The 22758-nt window shown below is 38.9% G+C and overlaps 1 protein-coding gene across 5 annotated transcripts in view; it reads left to right on the top strand.

Annotated features, from left to right (window-relative positions):
- LOC141257787 (uncharacterized) overlaps window positions 1–22758 on the top strand; it is a 1010546-nt gene that overhangs the window by 914885 nt on the left and 72903 nt on the right. The window lies entirely within an intron of this gene.

The following is a 22758-nucleotide window of genomic DNA, read 5'->3' as shown; positions in this document are numbered from 1 at the left end:
GTCCACTCAGGAAGTTTTCATCAGACTCCTTATCAGCAGAGGCAGGATTACAATGACAGATAACAGTCTATATACACTGCTGACAACAAAAGATCCACCAATCACAGTAGGTGAAGTCAAAGCTGACCTCGCTCCCCCTCCATTCACAACGACCTTTACACAGACTCATTATACACTTCAATACAAAAACAGGGCCAGCGGCTAACTATTGTGGCTATGTACATTTGTTGTTTCCTGAAACAACAAGAAATTAGAGTCTAAAATAGGCACATTTGCCAGTGTGAAAATTGCACTATTTCTATTTTTTTATATAATACATATTGGGATTTGAAAAAAAAATTGACAAAGTTATTTAAAAAAATACTTGTAATACAAAAACCTAATTTATACAATATGTAATTTTCTAATGATAGTTTCTCTTTAATGCTTGGACTGCCACTGCCTGACATAAAGATTGTGCCCTAAATGGCAAAAAGCTATACCCCTACCACACCACTATCATGGTTGCAGTTTTTTAAAGAATTACTCTACAAAAATGTGCCATCACATGAAATTCAATGTTTTAAATATCTAAAAGTACAGCCCAAAGCAGCCAGCTGTGGTGGAGGACATCATGTAGCAGGTCCGGAAAGTAGCTTAATTTTTAGCTGCACATTTTCAATTGATATAAAAAATTCCATTCACTAAAGTATAAAATTACTTTTTACAGATTTTTTTAAGGTAATGCACGCTATGCACTGTAGGTGCCTAAACATGGAGTGTGGATACAGCCTTATACTCTGGTTTTGGTAATATATAGCGACCGTAGACAACAAGTCACAGTATGGCTTTCGAGTTGATTTCAGTTAATTTAAAAAGGATTTGGAAACCCTTCAAAAATATATTTCTACTTATTACTATTAGATCTTATGGATAAGGCTGATTGATACAGAGAATTAATCTTATTGTCACTTATGGAGTCAGGAAGGAATGTTTTCCCCTGCCATGAACTTAAACGAGTGAATTCTTTGCAAGGGGTATTTTTCCTTCATTTGGAACAAACGAGTGAAAAATGATGAAGTATGAATGCCATAGACTTTTGTCTTACTAAATACATAGCTTTATGTAATTGAATTACATAGAGATAACATTTTGTGATCCTGTATAATTAAAAACTTTATTGAAATGCAGCAGTCCATGCACAACATTATTTCTCCTGTCAGGGACATGCATACTTTATAGAAATCCTATTAAAGAAGCCCTCACATGGATTTTTTTTAACTAAATCTGTATATAGCAGTATGTGTATGCAGTGTTGTGTGTGTGTTAATGTACTCACCTACTGCCGCCTTCTCCAGGATCCAGCACCGTTCTTGTCCCTTTCTCAGTGACATCACCGCTATTCACACTCTCCAGGTCACACTGTGCTCGGCGTGACCCAGAAGAGACTTTTACAATGTAAGTCTGTGGAGCTTCAGAATGAGTGCCGGCTCCATAGGCTTTCATTGTAAGAGAGACTTACGGCTCACATATTGAGCATAGAGTGATCCTGGTTTGTAGTGCTTTAAAACTGATAAAAAAATTGGTGTAATTACATTCACAGGCTTCTGGAAAATGTGCTGTCCTGGAGTATTTAATGGATTAAGTACTTCCATACCCCTCCATAGACTTGAGAGGTCTGCGTTCTACTCTGCAGTGACGTTCTAAAATGTCACTGCATAGTAGAGCAGCTGCATGCTGTCAAATACAGCTGATTTCCCAATAGAGAAGGCAAAGTTGGTTTATTGGTGTCTTTGCCTTCTTTATTACTGTCTACATAGTGCTAATAGGAAATGTTAATGGCAATGCCTCCTCCTGACCCAGCGTTCATTGATTACTGGATGTAGAAAGGGAGCAGGTAATTCTAAGTCCTAGGAGACTCAGTGAGCTCTGCTATGCAGCCAGGAGGTGTTGTTATCAAATTAAAGAAAAAAAATATTGAAATGCCCCCCAAAGGTCTTTTATGACCTTATGGGGGGCACAATATGTGAAATACATGAAAATAAAATATAAATAAAGAGTAGGTAAAAAAATAAATAAGCCTTGCCAATCCAAATCATTCTTACATTCTTGTGTAAAAAAAACAAAACAACAAAAACTGGTGTCCGATACATAATAATTGTTACAGAAAGGAGAACACATTTTAAAATGTATTTTAATGGTACTTTGTGGTCATAAAAAAATGTGAAAAACACACATATTACTGTATTTTCCCACCGATATCACGATATATAAAAAAAAAGAGAATATAAAAATAACATGAAAATTAAGCCCCAGGTATCACAAAAAAAAAGCATGCAAAAATGATTTGAATATCCGAACAAGAACATTTTTTAGAGCTCTTTAAACCGTATCTATGAAAAAACATGAAAATGTGACTGGTCAGGAACAGGAGTAAATGGGCCCAGTCCTGAACTGGTTAAATGAATTCAGTCACACATACTGTAGCTCTCCTACATTTATATTCCCCTAATCTATGTATTATTATTCACAGACTGAGACTACCACTCCCATTTTCTATGTTCTTCACCATTGCAGTAGCACACCACGCTCTGTTTTACGCCTGTTAGTGATGAGCGAGCATTCTCATTACTCAAGATTTACGAGCATGCTCGGGTAGCTTCTGAATATCTTCGGCGTGCTCGAATGTTATGTTTGTGTCACTCCATGTGCATGATTTGCGACTGTTTGACAGCTTCAATACATGTGAGGAATGCCTGTTTGTTAGACATTCCTCACATGTATTAAAGCTGTCAAATAGTCGCATATCATGCACATGGAGTGACTCAAACATAACACTCGACCACTCCGCAAATACTCTGCAAGCACCCAAGCATGTTCGCCGAAAGGGTTAACGGAACATGCTCGCTCATCACTAATGCCTGTCTATACCTATTTCTACTGATGAGCTGTATTCTCTGGACTCCTGGCTGTAAACCATTAAAATAGCTGCTGCTTCTCATCTTGAGTAATGGCTTTGCTATGATAGCTCACCCTGATACGTTGCGCTAGACATTAATAGCGGCAAGGCACTATAGGGAAGCCCACGGGACCGTAACTGACATCATGTAAGCCCCCTCTCTGACTTCACATGAATTAAATTACAGATTGTTCAAATTGGCCAGAGTCTGCGGATTTCATTAAATTTGATGCAATTTTGATTGATCATTTCGATCATCTTTAATAATAAACTATCGAACTTAGTGCATGCCCTCTTTCATTGAAAAACAAATATATAGAATAGCAAAAGATGAGAGAATATATTGGTCAATGTTATAAGACTGAACTCACACTGCTGAATATAGATTGTGACCCTCTTTTAGCAAAACATTCCCTTTTGACAAGTAATTCTCCAAATAAGATTACCTTCCTAACATAATGTTGGTTTTATGCATTGTGGTACATCATTTACTTGGGAAATTACAGCCTTACCTCAAACATCAAGGCTTTTGTATTACCTGTGAGCAATTACTGCTTTACCATTGAGACTAACCAAAATACTGGCAACCAGAAAAACAGTAGTATGTTTATTCTACAGTACAGCTGCTATTTTAGCTTTACTGTTTTTACTCTATAATTTCCTGCAATTTTGAACACTTTGGAAGTCCAGTTTTGGGTACTGCATGTGTCATACTTTATAAAAAAAAAAATACAGATGTTATTTTGCCTGGGATTGCTGTCCTTACATGCCACACTACAGTTAGTCACTAAGGGCATATAAAGGGGATTGCCAAGTGTAAAATGAGCAAGTGCTAACCAGAGGTCACAGAACAGTTGCAGAGTTTAATCCAAAGTCACTGTACTGGTAAAATGTTAATGCTGAATTGTATCCGTATGTAACCTAGTTTATGCTAACAGTGGAAAGTCTGCTTTGCATCTTATCATTATGTTTAGTTATGTAGACAAATGTATTTAATTAAATGGGAACTGTACTTTCAACAAACTTTGCATAAATCAATATCTAATCTAATATGTGTTATCACAGAAGTCTGACTCATTCCCCACTTATGACCTGCTTCTTCCCCTCCCCCCTCTATCCTGAACTTTTCATCCACTTAAAAAAAAACACCTCAGCTCAGTCTTGCTCAGACAAGATGAACTGTCACTTCACTGAGGTGTCAGGTTACACTTTCTATTATATTCTACCAGGAGGAAACAAGCAGAGGGAGACACAGAAAGACAGTGCTGAGCTTTTCAATAAGGGCAAGAGAATCGGGCCAATTCTGCTAATGTCACTCGGATCAGAGTTTGATATGAGTGTCACTTTAGTGTAACCTGATTCTCTCACATGAAAGAATCAGAACACAGGTGCAGAGAATACGGAGAATTTAATTTCTCCATCTTCTCCATTCTCTGTGTCAAAAGTAATCGGACATCCGAGTGCAGTCCGATGTTTCACACACATTCATAGACTTGTATGGGTGCGCGTAAGCCGATGATCGGATGCACTCACAGCATGCTGCCATTGTTTTTTCATGCTGAATTGGCATGAGAAAATAATCGCAGATCTGCGCTACCACATAGTATAACATTGGGCCGAGCAGGGGCATAGCGACCGGGCCCAGCGGGTGAGGGCCAGGATCCACCAATGCCAGCATAAGCTTCAGCTGGATATACGTCCTCGGACGCACATGCAGCTGAAGTGTATTGCGGCACACGGGTCCACACACCACAGTACACGCTGCCGGCCAATCAGAGGCCAGCAGCTGATGCCGGCATGCATGTGACGAGGCGCATGGCAGTGACGTCACACGCTCCAATCGCATGCCGAGTCCTGCTGGTTTCACAAGAGGATGCGCCCGGTGCGGGAGCAAAGGAACGGTGAGTATTTATTAAATTATTTTTTAAAAATCATTGGCTATACTACTATGGATGTCTATGGGGGTGCATTATACTACTATGGATGTCTATCGGATGCATTATAATACTATGGATGTCTGTGAGATGCATTATACTACTGTGGTTGGCTATGGGATCTGTTATACTACTATGGATGTCTATGGAGGTGCATTATACTACTATGGATGTTTATGGAGGTGCATTATACTACTATGGGTGTCTATGGGATGCATTATACTACTGTGGATGTCTATGGGATGCATTATACTATGGAAAAAAATGGAAAATCCAGTAACCACAAAATTCATTAAAACATCACATTTATTTGTAGATTAAAACATGAAAAAGTAAAAGTTAAAAAACATTAGCGCAACGGTCGATGAGTTTCGAGCTAAACTAGCTCTTAATCATGACCTCAGGGTCAATTGCAAATTAAGAGATAGAGCCGACAGAGAGAAAAACTGGTGAAAATGCAGGATCCAAGTCATATAATGACCAGAAATAGCGTTATTCCACATTACATGCATAGGAAAGTTTACTGTGGCACAAGCTTGTTCTAGTTGTTTCTGGATATAAATATCTGTTGTTGAGTACTGGTTGCATTTTCTCTCATGCATTATACTACTATGGATGTCTATGGGATGCATTATACTACTATGGATATCTATGGGGGTGTATTATACTACTATGTATGTCTATGGGGTGCATTATACTACTATGTATGTCTATGGGGGTGCATTATACTACTATTCTTGACTATGGGGGTGCATTATACTTTATGGATGACTATGAGCTGTGCATTATACTTTATGGAGGACTATGGGATGTGCATTAAACTACATGGGTGACTATGAGCTGTGCAGTATATTATATGGAGAACTATGGGGAGTGCATTTATATTTCTTTCATGGAACCCCATGAATTCTAGGATAAAGGACATATACCAGGATGGGCGATTTATATACCAGAATGTGGACATTATGAGGGACGTATATACCAGGATGGAGGACACATATATAAAAATTTATTCAGGATGGGGGGCCCTGATCCAAATCTTGCAGCGGGGCCCATCAGACTATAGTTACGCCACTAGGGCAGAGTGCTATCCGATAAAACATTGGATAGCACACGGCCATGTTGTACGCTCATGTGAGCGAGCCCTATGTCTTTTACTTCATCACATAGCTGGATTGACAACTACACAGCTCAGTACTGTTGTAATGTCCTACATGTTTCCCGTTTCTGTTACTAAGCTAAAAATGGAATGAAGAGTAGAATCCATCTCTATGTGCTATTCTGTGTATGGGAATAGCAACTAGTTTTCTTCCACCAGCTCAGAGTCCATTGCAAATTAAGAGATAGAGCCGGCAGAGAGAAAAACTGGTGAAAATGCATGATTCAAGTCATATAATGACCAGAAATAGCGTTATTCCACATTACACACACAGGAAAGTAAACTGTGGCACAAGTTTGTTCTAGTTGTTTCCAGATATAAATATCTGTTGTTGATATGAGAACCACTGCAAGCTAGTCAAATACTGTTGGGTGTATTGCCTGTTTGTGGAGGAACAGTGACTATATGAAGGTTCCCAATGATTGGTCTAGGCAGCCACTGAGGTCATTAAGGCTTTGAGGTTCAGGACGAAGTAGGAGAGGCTAGGCTCACCTCAGCAGTTGTGTTGAAGCCAAGGCATACTGTGCTCTCTGCAGTGATATAAAGAGTGGCCTGCACCACCTTTTGACAACTGTGTGTTGGGTTTTGTTGGGTGTCAATGTGTTGATCAAGAGAAGGATGACCATTTACACAAGTACTTTTAGCTACCAGTGTTTGGACAATTCAGTTAAAGAAGTTATTTACATTTTTTTATATTCAAAATTGGCCCATGATGATATTCATAAAAAAAAAAAGCAAAAACCTATCTAAAAGGAGCTTTAAATTCCATCACACCACTGCCTGTGTCCCCCTTTGGTCTCCAGGTGTCCTCCTCTGGCAGTGAAAGTCAAGTGACTGTTTCAGCCAATCAACGGACACTGATCAGCTGTAATCTTTACATTCCAAATGAGCTGGGACAGAGAGTGTTTCTTCTGACTTAGCCAAAATATGAAAGCTTTAGTGTGATATAACGTCCGTGGCTGGAGGAGGAAACTAAAGGCCATTGGGAAATAAAAGGTAAATATATTTTCTTTTATAATTTAACACCCCATGGGCCCAGTTTTAATACATAAATTGTTGCAGACAACCCTTTTAAAAGATATAATTAACCTTAGGCTAAAAAATAGTATGACATCTCATCTTCATTTGCTCTCTACATGAATACTACCTATTGTTCCCTGGAAATAACCACTTCAGGTTGAGAAGGGGATGTCTGCCGTATCCTTAATGGGACTTCTAACAGGAAACATTCTCCTGAACCATTTTTTTTATACATAAGCATGAATGATGCATTCTTATAAACCCTGCTTTTACAGTCATCATCATTTCCTTATACAACTGTTATGACTACATGCACCCTATGAAGAACATTGGATGTTATTTAGGTATTTTCTGTTTGTTCTATGTTAACAAGACAAATATTGTTGTTTTAAGATGAGTAGTAATTTTAGAATATAACAAAAAGCATGCACTTTTGGGGCACAAAAAATATACAATCAAATCAATTTAAAAAATGAGTCTTTCTAAATTGTTGTTCAGGTTGCAGTGGATTTTTTTTTTCGTTGACATTTTCCTCTTTTTCCTACTATAACATGAAAATTATAGGTTTGCAAATAACATATAATTAGAAGTTGTTTTCTGTTGTAAAGTACATTACTTGCTATCTTGTATAAGAGGCATTGTGTAAGAGGAAGTAATATGAAAATGTTCTTAACATAGCAATGAGCAAAAACACCTACTTGTCCATAGTATTTACTGTCTCTATGTTTGGTATATGACTGCAATTTTTCATGTAATATCTAAAACAATATATGGGACACTTTTGACCATATTATAAAAGAGCCTTTAATGTGCCCCCCTGCTATCTCATGGAAATAAGCTGGTAATTTGTATATCAAACACCAACAGATCCAAAGTTTGAATACCAGTTTTGACACATTTGTGTGGGGAGGAAGCGAAGGATTAAATTTTTGATGCTGCTACTATTGGAAGTAGCAATCCTAAAAGTCAATATCGACCCTTTAAAGAGCCTTGTCACATGACTTTGGATAAAAGCCAAACAAGAATCTCAATTTGCAGACACTGTGTTGCGCAATAAATTGTGGGGTCCAGTTTCACCTATTAACCGTTGTATAACCGACAAATTTTGCACTCCCTGACGAAGGCCTACGCCGAAATGCCCGTCGGGGTGGGCATCACACGAGTCTCCTGGACCATACAGGTACTATTGTTACATGTACTATTGGCAGTATTCATTATCGACTCTGATATGCATTAAGCACTCATATATACTTAGATACTAATGCTATATGCACCATTGGTAGCCTGTACTATTGATTTTGATATGCACTAAGCACTTTTTATACTCTATGTATTGGGAATCCACATTCAGCCCTTGCACTAGCACTTTTGCAATGGGTCTACCTCATTATTGAGATCTTGATTATGCACATGCATACTTATATATTGCTATATAGCAGGCATATTTATTTAATTATTTTTGCATAGAGCCATTGTATTATGATATATTAACATTCTCTGATTTAGTAGATTGTATGTTGGACTCCTATACCACACATTGTGCCCTGTGTCCATGAGGTTTTTTTCCACTGTCTATCATATTTTAACTATTGTATATATATGTGAGCGCCTGTCTCTAGAGTGTCACTCTCCAACCAACCATGTATTCATTAAAGGTTTTTTATTTCTTTTTACTTGCATAATTTGTGACGTTTTGTTCGGGTGTTTTCGATCTTTTTTTTTTTTTCAGAATCTCAATTTGCAGACACAGTGTTGCGCAATAAATTGTGGGGTCCAGTTTCACCTATTAATCGTTCTATAACGGACAAATTTTGCAGCCAATAAAAAAATTACATTTTTACCACTAAAATGTTTTATTTCCACATCCCAATGTTATAAAATTCTGTGAGGCACCTGTGGGTTCAAAATTCTCACTAGACCCCTTAAGCAGTCAAGTTTCCAGTATGGGGTCATCTGTTTGGGGAATTTCTGCTGATCTCGCTCCTCTGTGGTTTGGCTAATAGTGCCCACAATCTGTTCAAACTGAAAATGCGTTCTAAAAGCAATGTAGCGCTCTTTCCGATCCTATCCCTGCCGTGAACTCAAATAGTAGTGTGCAACCACATATGGGGTACTGCCATGTTTGGTAACAATTGCATAACATATTGTTCTGTTCATTTTTTCTTATTTCCTCTTGTGTAAATTAAAAATTTGAGGCTATAGAGAAATTACAATAGGAAACCCCTATGTTTTTCGTTTCCATGGCCAAATCTTATAAAATTCTGTTATGTAGTTTGTGGGTTAAAAATGCTCACCATACCAATAGATGAATTCCGTATGAGGTTTAGTTTGCCAAATAGGGTCACTTGTGGGAGTTTCTGCTTGTTTGGCACCTCAATGGCTCTGCAAATGCAACACAGTGTCCAAATTTTCAATCCAAAAATTAAATAGGGCTCTTTGCTTCCCGAGTTTTGCCATGTGCCCAAACATTAGTTTTTGACCACATATGGGGTATCACTGTGTTTGGGAGAAATTGCATAACAAATTATGGAGTCCATTTTTTCCAATTACCCCTCAGGGAAATTATAAATTTGGTGCAAAAACAGTATTTTAGTGGAAAAATGTATTTTTTTTGTTTTCACATCTAAATGTTCTAAAGTTTTGTGAATCATCTGTAGGTTAAAAATGATTATTACACCCCTAGATGAATTCCTTGAGGGATCTAGTTTTCAAAATGAGGTCACTTGTGGGGATTTTCTACAGTTTTGGTATGTCAGGGGCTCTGCAAATGCAGCATGGCATTCACAATCTATTCCAGACAAATTTACACTCCAAAAATCAAATAGTGCGCTTTCCTTTCCAAGCCCTGCCATGTGCCCAAACAACAGTTTTTGACAACATATGGGGTATCATAACATTCAGGAGAAATTGTGTAACAAATTATGGGTTTTTCTCCTATTATCCATTGTGAAAATTACACATTTTGGGCTAAAACAACATTTTAGCGGAAAAAAAACGTAATTTTCGATTTCATATTTCCATTTTAAAATGTTCTGTGAAACACCTATTCGTTCAAAATGCTCAACACACCCCTAGATGAATCAATTGGTGGGTCTACTTTTCAAATTGAGGTCACTTGTGGCTGTTTATGCTGTTTTGGTATCCACAGTGCTCTGCAAATGAGACATGGTGTCTGCAATCTATTGCTGTCAAATTTACACTACAAATACCAGTTGTCGCTTTTTCCCTTCCGAGCCCTGTAGAGTTTCCAAACACAACTTTTTGATTATGTGTGGTATCATCCATGCCCTGAAAAAAAGTGGTTAACAAACTTGTTGGGTCCACTTTTTCATGTTACCTTTTGCAAAAGTGAAAAAGTTGGGGTTAAAGCAACATTTTCGTGAAACAATTGAAATCTTTCAATATCATGACATAATGTTATCAAATTCTATGTAGTATCTGTGGGTTCAAAATTCTCACTATACCTCTTAATAAAATCTTTGATGGATGTAGTTTTTAAAATGGGGTCAGTTGTGGGGGATTTCTGCTGTTAAAGCACCGTAGGGGACCTGCAAATGCAGCATGCTACCCGCAGTCTGTTCAGCCAAATTTGTGTTCCAAAAGTCAAATGCTGCTCCTTCTTTTCTGAGTTCTGATATTTTTCCAAACAGAGGTCTCTGACCAAATATGGGGTATCAATGTGCTCAGAAGAAACTGGGTAACAAACTGTGTGGTCCATTTCATCATACGGTCCCTTGTAAAAGTAAAAAATATGGGGCTAAAGCAACATTTTAGAGGAAAAATAAAAATGTTTCTTTTTTTCATTCTACTTTGCATTAATTCCTGTGAAGCACCAGAAGGGTTAACAAATTTCCTGACAACAGTTTTGAAGTATGTGAGGGGTGCGGTTTTTAAAATGGTATCACTTTGGGGGAATTTCCAATATATAGGCCCCTCAAAGTCCATTTAAATTTGAATAGGTCCCTAAAGAAACAGGTTTTGTAAATTTCTTGAAAAAATAAAAAAAATTGCTGCTAAACTTTTAACCCCTGTAATATCCTAACAAAAAAAATGACTTTTGAAAAATGATGCAGATGTAAAGTAGACATATGGGAAATGTTATTTATTAATTATTTTGTGTAGCATGACTAACTGGTTTAAGGATACAAAAATTGAAAGTTTAAAAATTGCTAAGTTTTCAAAAAATGTTGCCAAAATTCCAATATTTTCACAAATTAACGCAAAACATATCAACATAAATTTACCTTTGACACAAAGTACAATATGTCACGAAAAAAACTCTCATAATCACTGGGATCTGTTGAAGCATTCCAGAGTTATTACCACATAAAGTGACACTGGTCAGATTTAAAAAATTGGGCTTGGTCATTAAGGTCAAAATTGGCTGTCTCTAAGGGTTTAAGGTGCTGTAGCTGCTGTACATCATAGACATATTAATTCACTAATTAAGTCACATACTGAGTGGTGATGATGAGATGCTACAACAGTTCACTGTATATTTCTTTAATCATGTGTTTTTATTCACAGACTGAGACCATCACTCCCACTTTCAATCTGGTACATCAGCACTGAAGTATCACACTACAATCACATTAGGCCTTTTTCTATCCCTATGCTGTGTGCTTTATGAGCTCCTATCCCTACACAGTACAGGCATAAAGTAGCATTCTTTGGCCGACTTCTATGTTTTCTATTGCCTGACTTGTGCTAGTACCCCTGATTTGCTGTCCTACATCATGTGTTTGGATTGCTGCTGTAGAGCATTATGAGGAAGCCTACACTGCTGTGCATGATGCCATTGGCCCACTCACTGAGTGTGCAGCATGTGTTAAATAGCAGCGGGGGGGGGGGGGGTTCCTAAACCTTGAAAAAAGAATCACAGGTTGTTCAAATTTGTGTGGAGCCGTAAATTTCAGGAAATCCCTTAGGATTCGATCACTAGTGCTAAACATAGCACTACTATGTGTAGACAAAATCACATTCTCCTATGAACAACAACCGCGGGGCAGGCTTTCACAGGGGTGTCGTAATGACAAGCATAGGGGCCATCCGAAGACCCCCCAGCTGTCATGACAAGCCATTGGCACCCCGCAATCACGTCACAGGCGTGCCAATGAACAAGCGGAATGATGCGCCCCCCTTCCAGTTGGTGTTAAATGCCACTGTCAGAGATCGACAGTGGGATTTAACAGTTGCGGGCAGAGCTCCGCTACATCCGCAGCTGTTAAAGACACGCGATGGTCAGCATTAAAGGCAGGGATATAACATATGACATACATGTACAGTACAGACCAAAAGTTTGGACACACCTTCTCATTTAAAGATTTTTCTGTATTTTCATGACTATGAAAATTGTACATTCACACTGAAGGCATCAGAACTATGAATTAACACATGTGGAATTATATACTTAACAAAAAAGTGTGAAACAACTGAAAATATGTCTTATATTCTAGGTTCTTCAAAGTAGCCACCTTTTGCTTTGATGATTGCTTTGCAGATTCTTGGCATTCTCTTGATGAGCTTCAAGAGGTAGTCACCGGAAATGGTCTTCCAACAATCTTGAAGGAGTTCCTAGAGATGATTAGCACTTGTTGGCCCTTTTGCCTTCACTCTGCGGTCCAGCTCACCCCAAACCATCTCGATTGGGTTCAGGTCTGGTGTCTGTGGAGGCCAGGTAATCTGGCGTAGCACCCCATCACTCTCCTTCTTGGTCAAATAGCCCATACACAGCCTGGAGGTGTGTTTGGGGTCATTGTCCTGTTGAAAAATAAATGATGGTCCAACTAAACGCAAACCGAATGGAATAGCATGAAGCTGTAAGATGCCGTGGTGGCCATGCTGGTTCAGTATGCCTTCAATTTTGAATAAATCCCCAACAATGTCACCAGCAAAGCACCCCCACACCATCACACCTCCTTCTCCATGCTTCAAAGTGGGAACCAGGCATGTAGAGTCCATCAGTTCACCTGTTCTGCGTCGCACAAAGACACGGTTGTTGGAACCAAAGATCTCAAATTTGGACTCATCCGACCAAAGCACAGATTTCCACTGGTCTAATGTCCATTCCTTGTGTTCTTTAGCCCAAACAAGTCTTTTCTGCTTGTTGCCTGTCCTTAGCAGTGGTTTCCTAGCAGCTATTTTACCATGAAGGCCTGCTGCACAAAGTCTCCTCTTAACAGTTGTTGTAGAGATGTGTCTGCTGCTAGAACTCTGTGTGGCATTAACTTGGTCTCTAATATGAGTTGCTGTTAACCTGCAATTTCTGAGGCTGGTGACTCGGATAAACTTATCCTCAGAAGCAGAGGTGACTCTTGGTCTTCCTTTCCTGGGGCGGTCCTCATGTGAGCCAGTTTCTTTGTAGTGCTTGATGGGTTTTGCAACTGCACTTGGGGACACTTTCAAAGTTTGCCCAATTTTTCGGACTGACTGACCTTCATTTCTTAAAGTAATGATGGCCACTCGTTTTTCTTTACGTAGCTGCTTTTTTCTTGCCATAATACAAATTCTAACAGTCTATTCAGTAGGACTATCAGCTGTGTATCCACCAGACTTCTGCACAACACAACTAATGGTCCCAACCCCATTTATAAGGCAAGAAATCCCACTTATTAAACCTGACAGGGCACACCTGTGAAGTGAAAAACATTTCCAGTGACTACCTCTTGAAGCTCATCAAGAGAATGCCAAGAGTGTGCAAAGCAGTCATCAAAGCAAAAGGTGGCTACTTTGAAGAACCTAGAATATAAGCCATATTTTCAGTTGCTTCACACTTTTTTGTAAAGTATATAATTCCACATGTGTTAAATCATAGTTTTGATGCCTTCAGTGTGAAGGTACAATTTTCAGTCATGAAAATACAGAAAAATCTTTAAATGAAAAGGTGGTCTGTACTGTACGCCATATGTCGTGAAGGGGTTATAAGCAAAGGCATTCAAATAGGTTGTATTTTTGACAACATCTCATTTTGGCCTAAAATAAAGTGAGCTGATGTATTTAAGTAACAAACTTCAAAGCAGCATCGGTGAATATATGTATATATTGGGACGAATACAGTACTGTGAAAAAGTTTTAGGCAGCTGTGGAAAAAAATGCTACAAAGTAAGAATGTTTTAAAAAAAAAAGTGTTAATAGTTTTTTTTCTCATCAATTAACAAAATGCAAAATGAATGAACAAACGAAAAATCTGAATGAAATTAATATTTGTTGTTACCCTCTTTTTGCGTCTTTAACAGCATCAATTCTTTTAGGTACACTTGCACAAAGTCAGGTTTATGTGCAACAATAACCACATAGGTAATAATGATCATCATTTTCATATTTCTGTTTGAAAAACGTAACTGAATCAGACACAGTTATAAAAATAGGTGAACACTCAAACTCTGCTACAAAGGTGTGGTTTTGAAAGACAGTTTCATGTCACAGGTCATACCCCATGGCAAGACTAAGCACAGCAACAAGACACAAGGAAGTTATACTGAGTCAGGAAGGTCTCATACAGGCAAATGTTTCAAAGCAGACTAGGGGTTTAAGGTGAGCTATTCAAGCTTTTATGAATAGGCAACAAGAAATAACGTTGAGAACTATAGACACAGCAATTTGTCAAGGAAACTTAGTGCCGAAAATTAAAGACAAATCATGCTTACTTCCCTTTGAAGTTGAAAGATATCCAGCAGTGCCATCAGCTGAAAGCTAGCAGCAACCAGTGTAATCCTGCTACACCCACCTACTGTAAAGAGAAGTTTCAATGAAACAATGAAAGAAATGTGGCCTAAAAGCTTTTGATATGAAAACAAGGCCAAGAGACTTATTTATGCATGAAACATAGGAACTGGGGAGGTGAAAAATGTCAGCAGGTGCTCTTAATTAATAAGTAAAAATTTGAAATATTTAGCAGTTTGTTCACCAAGGTGCTGGAGAGTGGATATGATAATGAGTGCTTACAGGCTACATGCAGTGAAGCATGGTGGAGGTTCCATGCAAGTTTGGAGCTGAATTTCAGCAAATATAGTTGGGGATTTTGTCAAAATTAATGGTGTCTGCAATCCTGAGAAATACAGGCAGATACTTCTCTGTCATGCAGTACCATCAGTGAGTTTTCTGATTGCCTCCAAATGTATTCTGCAGTATGATAACGATCCCAAACATACAGCCAATATTATTAAGAATAATCTTCAGTGTAGAGAAGAACATGGATTACTGGGAGTGATGATATGGCCTTCACAGACCCCTGCTCTTAAAGGGTGATGCACTGCTTAGTTGGCTGTCAGTCAGCTCCGGGCATGGTTACAACCGCCACTCACCATGTACTGAGCAGTGACTGAAGCTGCGACGGTCGCGCCTCTATGACTGAAATCCAGAGGCTGCCGGGAGGAATAAAGTTAATTTGCTGCCAGTAGCTGTGCTTTCAGTGTGGTGGCTGCACAGCTTTAGAACGCTATTAATTTACAAATTAACCTCATATCTGCAGGATAATAGCTTTTTTTGACATGACAGGTTCTCTTTCACATCATTGAGTCTTGGATTACATGAAGAGACAGAAAGATTTACACAAGCTTACAGAAGATCTGTGGTTAGTTCTCCAAGATATTTAGAACAACTTCCCTGCAGAGTTCTTTCAAAAACTGTGTGCATGTGTACCTAGAAGAATTAATGCTTCGATGAATCTTTGAAGGCACAATAGCATTTGACAAACCAAATATTGATTTTAGATTTCTCTTTTGTCCATTTATTTTACATTTTGTTATTTGATAAAAATAAAATTAACATTTCTATATTTGAAAGCATTATTACTTTGCAGCATTTTTTCCACACCTGCCTAAAACTTTTACGCAAGCACTATATTTGAAAATGTCCTTTCAGCAAATATTTATTTTTTCTAAGTGATTGGGCCATATTATATATCTAACAAAATATCTTTAGTACACCTGACTATCTTGAATTTACTGTTGGGCTTCAAGGAATTTTCCGACACCAAAATAACTTTTTTTTTAGGAAATTATGCTTTTAAAATAATTGGAGACATAGTGCCCCGACATATTCAACACATGCTGCTGCGGAAGCCTGCACCTGCTCTGGAACTGATATCTGCTTTTTTCGGAAGACACAGAGCTGCGGCAGCCTAGGTGACTAGAAGAGCTTCATCAAAAAAACATCCAATGACACGCTCTTAAAGTCACCTCACCACTGCTGCCGGTCACAGGCTGCAAAGGTCTTATGACTTCGGAATGGATAAGACACTGCTTCCAGAGCCGAAGCAGCGGGGGGCTGGAATGTGTGTCTCTGTTTCTTATTTTAAAACGCCTAATAGAAAATTAACTTTAGTATTAAACAAACCCTTAAAGGAAGTGAGAATAATATTAGTCATTTATATTGCCCAATTTTAGAAATGGCAAAATAATGAATGTATGATTTTTTTTAGCACAGTGCACATATAGTGTATATCCTATGTTATGAAATTATTTGGTGCATGAGAATGTTTAGGGTGATCTTTGTTCACAGGACTTACGGTATGGTTGCCTTATATTTACACATCTTCCATACTGTGATTCCAATAAGCTATAAAAAGGTCATTAGATAGTTTTATACTGAAATTTACAATGAGTTTTAATATAATTTATTCAACACAAAGTATAAAAAGAGCATAATGTCATAATGTTAACTGCTGATACAATTAAAAACATGTATAGGAGTTCAAGTGTAGAACTGTACAACGATTGCTGGAACTTTATTAAAAACAGGAAATGTCCTGGAAAGTTCAGACACGGAGAGCAAAACACAATAGGAGCGCCGAACAATGCATTGAATGAGTTCACCTTCTTTCAACTTGTTCAAAAATTAAAGGAATAAATAATGCATAAAATCGGCAACTTTTTCAAAAATAATCTGCATGACTGTTCTAATGTCTAAAAAAAAGCATTACATATGTGAACACTATAATATGATGTGAATGGTCAATGAAAGGGTTAGTAGTGGAATTATACCATTCTCTGAGAAGGTTGCTGATTCAGCATGTTGGGGCAACATGAAATATTATCCTTACTTTAATTTTTTCTAACTTTTGCTTTGGAAAAATGAAGGCTTCTGAGACCAGGCCTGTCTGTGACATGCCAACATCTGGAAAATCCATGCCAGCATGCAGAGGATTTAAATGTCAGCTTCATGCTTGAGTATTTGGATCATAATAGTTCGACTGTAACCCTTAACTGTCCATTCCTGTTAAACCTCTAACTTTACTAGAATTCTATTAAGTGCAGAATGCAAAGACATTACACACTGGATCTTCCCTGCAGAAAATATTCCCAGCATTCCTTTTAGCTTAGAATTGTCCAGTGCATTAATTGATATGTCATTTAAATAATCCATGGGTCTAAATAAACAGATTGGCTCATATAAAATGGTACAGTGGCCATACAGACCAAAGGGGTCTTACCAAGAATCAGAGCCATACAGGTTTGAGAATTTGCCAAATGCCTAGGCCATGGCCGGACTGGCCATCTGGCATCAACTTTTAACACTGCGTTCTCAACACACTGATGCTGTTAAAAGCTGTAGCAAAGCAGAGAGCCATTGCTCTGCAACGCCACTCTCTCTGGCATGCTGTTTCTGGTCTGTTGGCTGCAACAGATTGTTATACAAGCTAGAATAGGAGACTGAAGCTGTGGTGGACAGGTGACCAGCTTTTTTTCTATATATATTACAGGAGTTGTTATGGAGGAGTGGTGACACCATACTGTGTATGGGTGAAGGTACTGGGTTTGGGAGCAGTGGGGACATGATGGGAGGATGGGAAGACAATATGTTGTGTATAGGGAACTGTGGGACCATCATAATGTGTATGTGGCTATCTTTCTATGTAGGGGGGCTGTGTGGACATCCTACTGTGTATAGGGGGCTGTGGGCATATCATTGTATGTATGGGGCTATGAGGAAATCATACTGTGTATGAGGGCTGTGGGAGCATCATACTATGCATGGGGTTGTGGGGATACATTGCATATATAGAGATGTGAGGGCATCATACTGCATATATTGGGCTATGAGGGCACTACACTGAATAGAGGGGCTGTGTGGACCATCATAATGGGAGGATGTGGGATATCGAGGAGGACACCGGGGGGGGGGGGGGGGGGGGTCATACAGATCCCACCGCTGTCACCAGTTTGTCAGGGAGACAAAGGGGCGAGGGTCGCACAGATCCCACCACTGTCGCCAGTTTGTCAGGGGAAGACAACTCCTCTGCCTCCAATTGTCAGGACAATTATGCAATTGACTGATGAGTGATGGACGAGGCCACGGCTGCTTCCACTAGTAGGCCAGTTATTGCGGAACTCCCAGTGAGCATATGATATATACATCTCTGATTTAAGCGCATGGAATACATACATATACTCCGGTACGGTCAATGCCGACTCCACAGTAACAAAAAGAACCACTACCTGCCACCACCCTTTGTTTATACAGGTCAATTGGAAGCCATTACAGGTAGCATATGGCTTCAGGGGTGCGGTTTACAGAACAAGAGAAACAGAGCTATTAAATTTTATATATTTAATCCGGAAAGATAGGCAGTGTTTATAAAATATATACAAAGATGATACAAAATGGGAAAAAAACAATACGGTATATACAATTACATGGAATAAAAGGCATAACAAAAAAAATTACTAAATCTGTGTCACGGAAATGGCTCAGAGTTAAGCCGAGGCAGGTATGCCTTAGAAAAATGGACAGAACCACAGCAAGCTGTACCTTCCAAGACTGACAAATGACCAAACCCAAATTCTGCTTTTTATTAGATCAAGGTTACACCACATACCTCCCCTTGGTGAACTCATGAGGGGGCTGGTTGTGGGAAGTGCTAGGTCCTTTAGAATTTTATGAGATCCCCAACTTACAGGATACCTTCGGCCCTGGGGGTCCCAGGTGGTAGATATTGGCGTCATGTTTCTTATTGCAATTTTATCTATCTATAGAGATGAAAAATGGCATGGATAGTACCCATCCATTGGACCAGTATTAAGTTAGAGGGGTTAGAATGGCCTTGAGGTAATGTGAGTGAAGGAAGTTTCTCTCTCCCCTAGTTAAAATTCGTTTCTCTCTTTCCCAGCCACAATTAATACCATATATTTAATGTGAGGGTGAGGTGTCCCCTCTCCGGAAATGTCTTATGGATTTTAATTTTTCGCTATGACACTTTGTAAGATATATTACAAAGAAATTTACTTCTTCCTTCACTTATGATGCACTTGAGATTTATACCAAGTTTAAGAACAAGTACTATTCGAAATGCATATGGTAACCAGCACTGTATCCCAAGTTTCCCTAATTCCAGATATGGATTTTTGATTGTTCACACTATCATGATGGATTTTTTAATATATATAAAATAATTTTTTTTAAACTTTAAATTTTGGACGTTTGGTGAGCTGGATCTATTTATCCTATAACTCTGTATCCTAGCGCTGGTAGAGCATTTGATTGAGTGCTCCTGGACAGACTGAAGTCGCTGGAGGGTGAGCTGGTTAAGCCCCTTTTTTCTGTATATTATTGTTGCATACCGCACTTCCAGCGGGTAAATAAGAACAATATCTTTATTCATCAAGCCATAAAAACGATAGACAAGGACAAAAAACAGACTCGTTTCTGGCATCTTACATGCCCTTAATCATAGTAACTAGTGGGTTACTCAGTCATCACTCCAGAAATGTCCTGTATATGAGACTAGCATGGACAGACATCACCCTCTCTCACAGACAGCATCCCCTTATACCCTCTGCTTAAACACCGCTCCCCATGTTTATCATCCCTTACAGATTTCTATGGGTTCCTACTTCTCTAACAGACTGTTTCCAATGATTCCTCTGTGTTACACAGACTACTCCCAATGCTATCCATGTAGTACACACATTACTTCCAGTGCCCCCTCCTCACATATTGCTCCCATGGTGCCCAATCTCTCTTATACAGGCTATTCCCTATGCTCCCCATTTCTCAGACTGCTCTTCCTTCATATAGACTGCTCCCTGTGCTCCCCATTTCAGACTGCTCTTCCTCCATATAGACTGCTCTTCGTCCATATAGACTGCTCCCTATACTCCCCATTGCACAGACTGCTCCTCATCTCTTGCTCATCTTTGTTTCAGGACTTTGAACACATAGTTCAGCTTTTTGTTTCATCCCTCCACTGATTATATGGATGACTGCAGGGAGAAAGAAAAGACTATTAGGGTTATTGAACAGTTCTCTATATATATGACAGTACAGCCTCTGCTCAGGGAAACTCTGCCCCCTGAGCTCTCTGCAGAGCGCTGCTGAAAATCTCTGCCCAATCATTAGGAGTTAATAGGGAAAGCTTTTATATTTCCCACAATATTGTAATTTTACTCGTAAGCTTACACAATGCCTGTTGAAGCATCCCTCTTAGTAAGCCGGCCAGTATATAAAACATTTTAGGGTTTTGGAGCTATTTGTATCATAGTAACATAGTAACGTAGGTTGAATAAAGACCTAGGTCCATCAAGTTCAACCTTTCTCCCCCAATTGTACTCCCCATACCAACACTACACTAACTTACTGGAACTAGGCCTCACAAATGAATTACCATTTTTATTTTTATCATTACTGCACATATAAACCAGTTTATAATTTTTTCATTCATTTTATTTTTATATTACGGTTATGGTATTACTAAAATCCCTGTACCTAAATCTGTTGATCCAGAAGAAGGCAAAAACCCCAGGATACATTCAGCCAATTTGCATCACGGGGAAAAATTCCTTCTTGACCGAGAAAGGCGATCAGTACAAGAACCCTGGATCAAAAGTACTACTATAGGTGTAACATTTTGTCTAATTTAACTGTAGCCCACAATGTTATGTGTATAGAGGAAATCATTCAGCCCTTTTTTGAAAGCTGTTATAGTGTCTGCCATTACTACCTCTTGTGGTAGGCAATTCCGCAGCCTGACTGCACTGACTGTAAAGAACCCTTTCCTGTTTAGGTGCCGAAATCGCCTTTCTTCCACCCGTAATGAGTGCCCCCTGGTCCTTAGTATAGTCTTTGGAAGTAATAAGTCATGTGCTAGTCCTTTGTACTGACCACACACATATTTATACATGTAAATGAGATCCCCTCTGAGGCGTCGTTTTTCTAAGCTAAACAAGCTCAACTTTTTCAACCTCTCATCATATGAGAGGCCTTCCATCCCTTGTAATAATCTAGTTGCCCGCCTTTGAACTGACTCAACTTCTGATTATCTTTTTTAAAATGTGGAGCCCAAAACTGGATCCCATATTCTAGATGTGGCCTCACCAGTGATTTATAAAGGGGTAACAATACGTTAGGATCACGAGATTTTATTTCTCTTTTTATACACCCTAAAATCTTGTTTGCTTTTGCCGCTGCTGCTTGACATTGAGTACTGCTGCTCAGCTTACTTGTAACCAGAATACCCAAATCCTTCTCCTGTTCTGTAATCCCGAGTATACTCCCATTTAATGCATATGTAGCAATAGGATTATTCCGTCCTAGTTGCATTACTCTACATTTATCTACATTAAACCTCATCTGCCAAGTGTTTGCCGATTCAGTCATCTTATCCAGATCATTCTGCAATATCGTAATGTCAAGATCAGATTTTAATATCCTACATAGTTTGGTATCGTCAGCAAAAACTGACACTTTACTCACAATCCCCTCCCCCAGGTCATTAATAAAGAGGTTAAAGAGAATTGGTCCTAGCACAGATCCCTGCGGCACCCCACTGCTGACTATGTCCCATTTAGAGAATGTACCATTTATGACAACCCTTTGTTTCCTATCATTTAGCCAATTCCTTACCCTTCTGCATATAGTTCCCCCAAGTCCCTGCTTCTGTAGCTTCATTATAAGGCTGCTATGTGGTACAGTACCAAATGCCTTCGCAAAGTCCAGATAAATCACATCAGCCGCATTACCAACATCCAGATTTGCACTTACCTCCTCATAGAACCCCAACATGCTGGTTAAACACAACCTATTCTTCATGAATCCGTGCTGATGATCATTTATTATATTATTATATTATTCTTTGCAATATGACTCTGCAGGTCATCCCTTATGATGCCCTCAAAAACTTTGCACACTACTGCTATCAGACTTACCGGACGGTAGTTACCTGGATCCACCTTCTTACCTTTCTTAGATATCGGTACCACGTTGGCTATCCTCCAATCCTGTGGCACTACTCCTGTTACAAGAGAGTCTAAGAATACAAGATACAGCGGTTTATCAATTACTGAGCTCAATTCCCTCAGTATCCGTGGATGAATACTATCTGGTCCAGGGGATTTGTCAATGTTTAATTTGTTCAGACGCAGGCGTACTTCTTTTTGTGTTAAACTAGTTATATCAGGGGGTGAACGTTGATTTTTGCCCTGTTGAATGATCCCTGGAACAGACTGTTGGTGAACAGATGAAAAGTGTCTGTTTAATATCTCGGCCGTTCCTTTGTCCTTTGTATCTTATTATCATCTTTTAAGGGGCCGATACCTTCTGTTTTTTTCTTTTTAGCATTGATGTATGTATAAAAAAATTTGGGATTTAATTTAATGTCCCTGGCAATTTGCTGCTCTGTAGATAATTTTGCTAGCTTGATTTCTTTTTTACAATTCTTATTTAGGTCTTTATACTCCTGAAATGCTATTTCTGTATTCTCAGCCTTCAAG

This window comes from Phyllobates terribilis, unplaced genomic scaffold (genome assembly GCF_046119375.1).
Source record: "Phyllobates terribilis strain yellow unplaced genomic scaffold, ASM4611937v1 Scaffold_3__8_contigs__length_932513732, whole genome shotgun sequence".
Lineage (NCBI taxonomy): Eukaryota > Metazoa > Chordata > Amphibia > Anura > Dendrobatidae > Phyllobates > Phyllobates terribilis.
The sequence above is the reverse complement of the archived record's forward strand: the minus strand, read 5'-3'. Positions and strand labels throughout refer to the sequence as shown.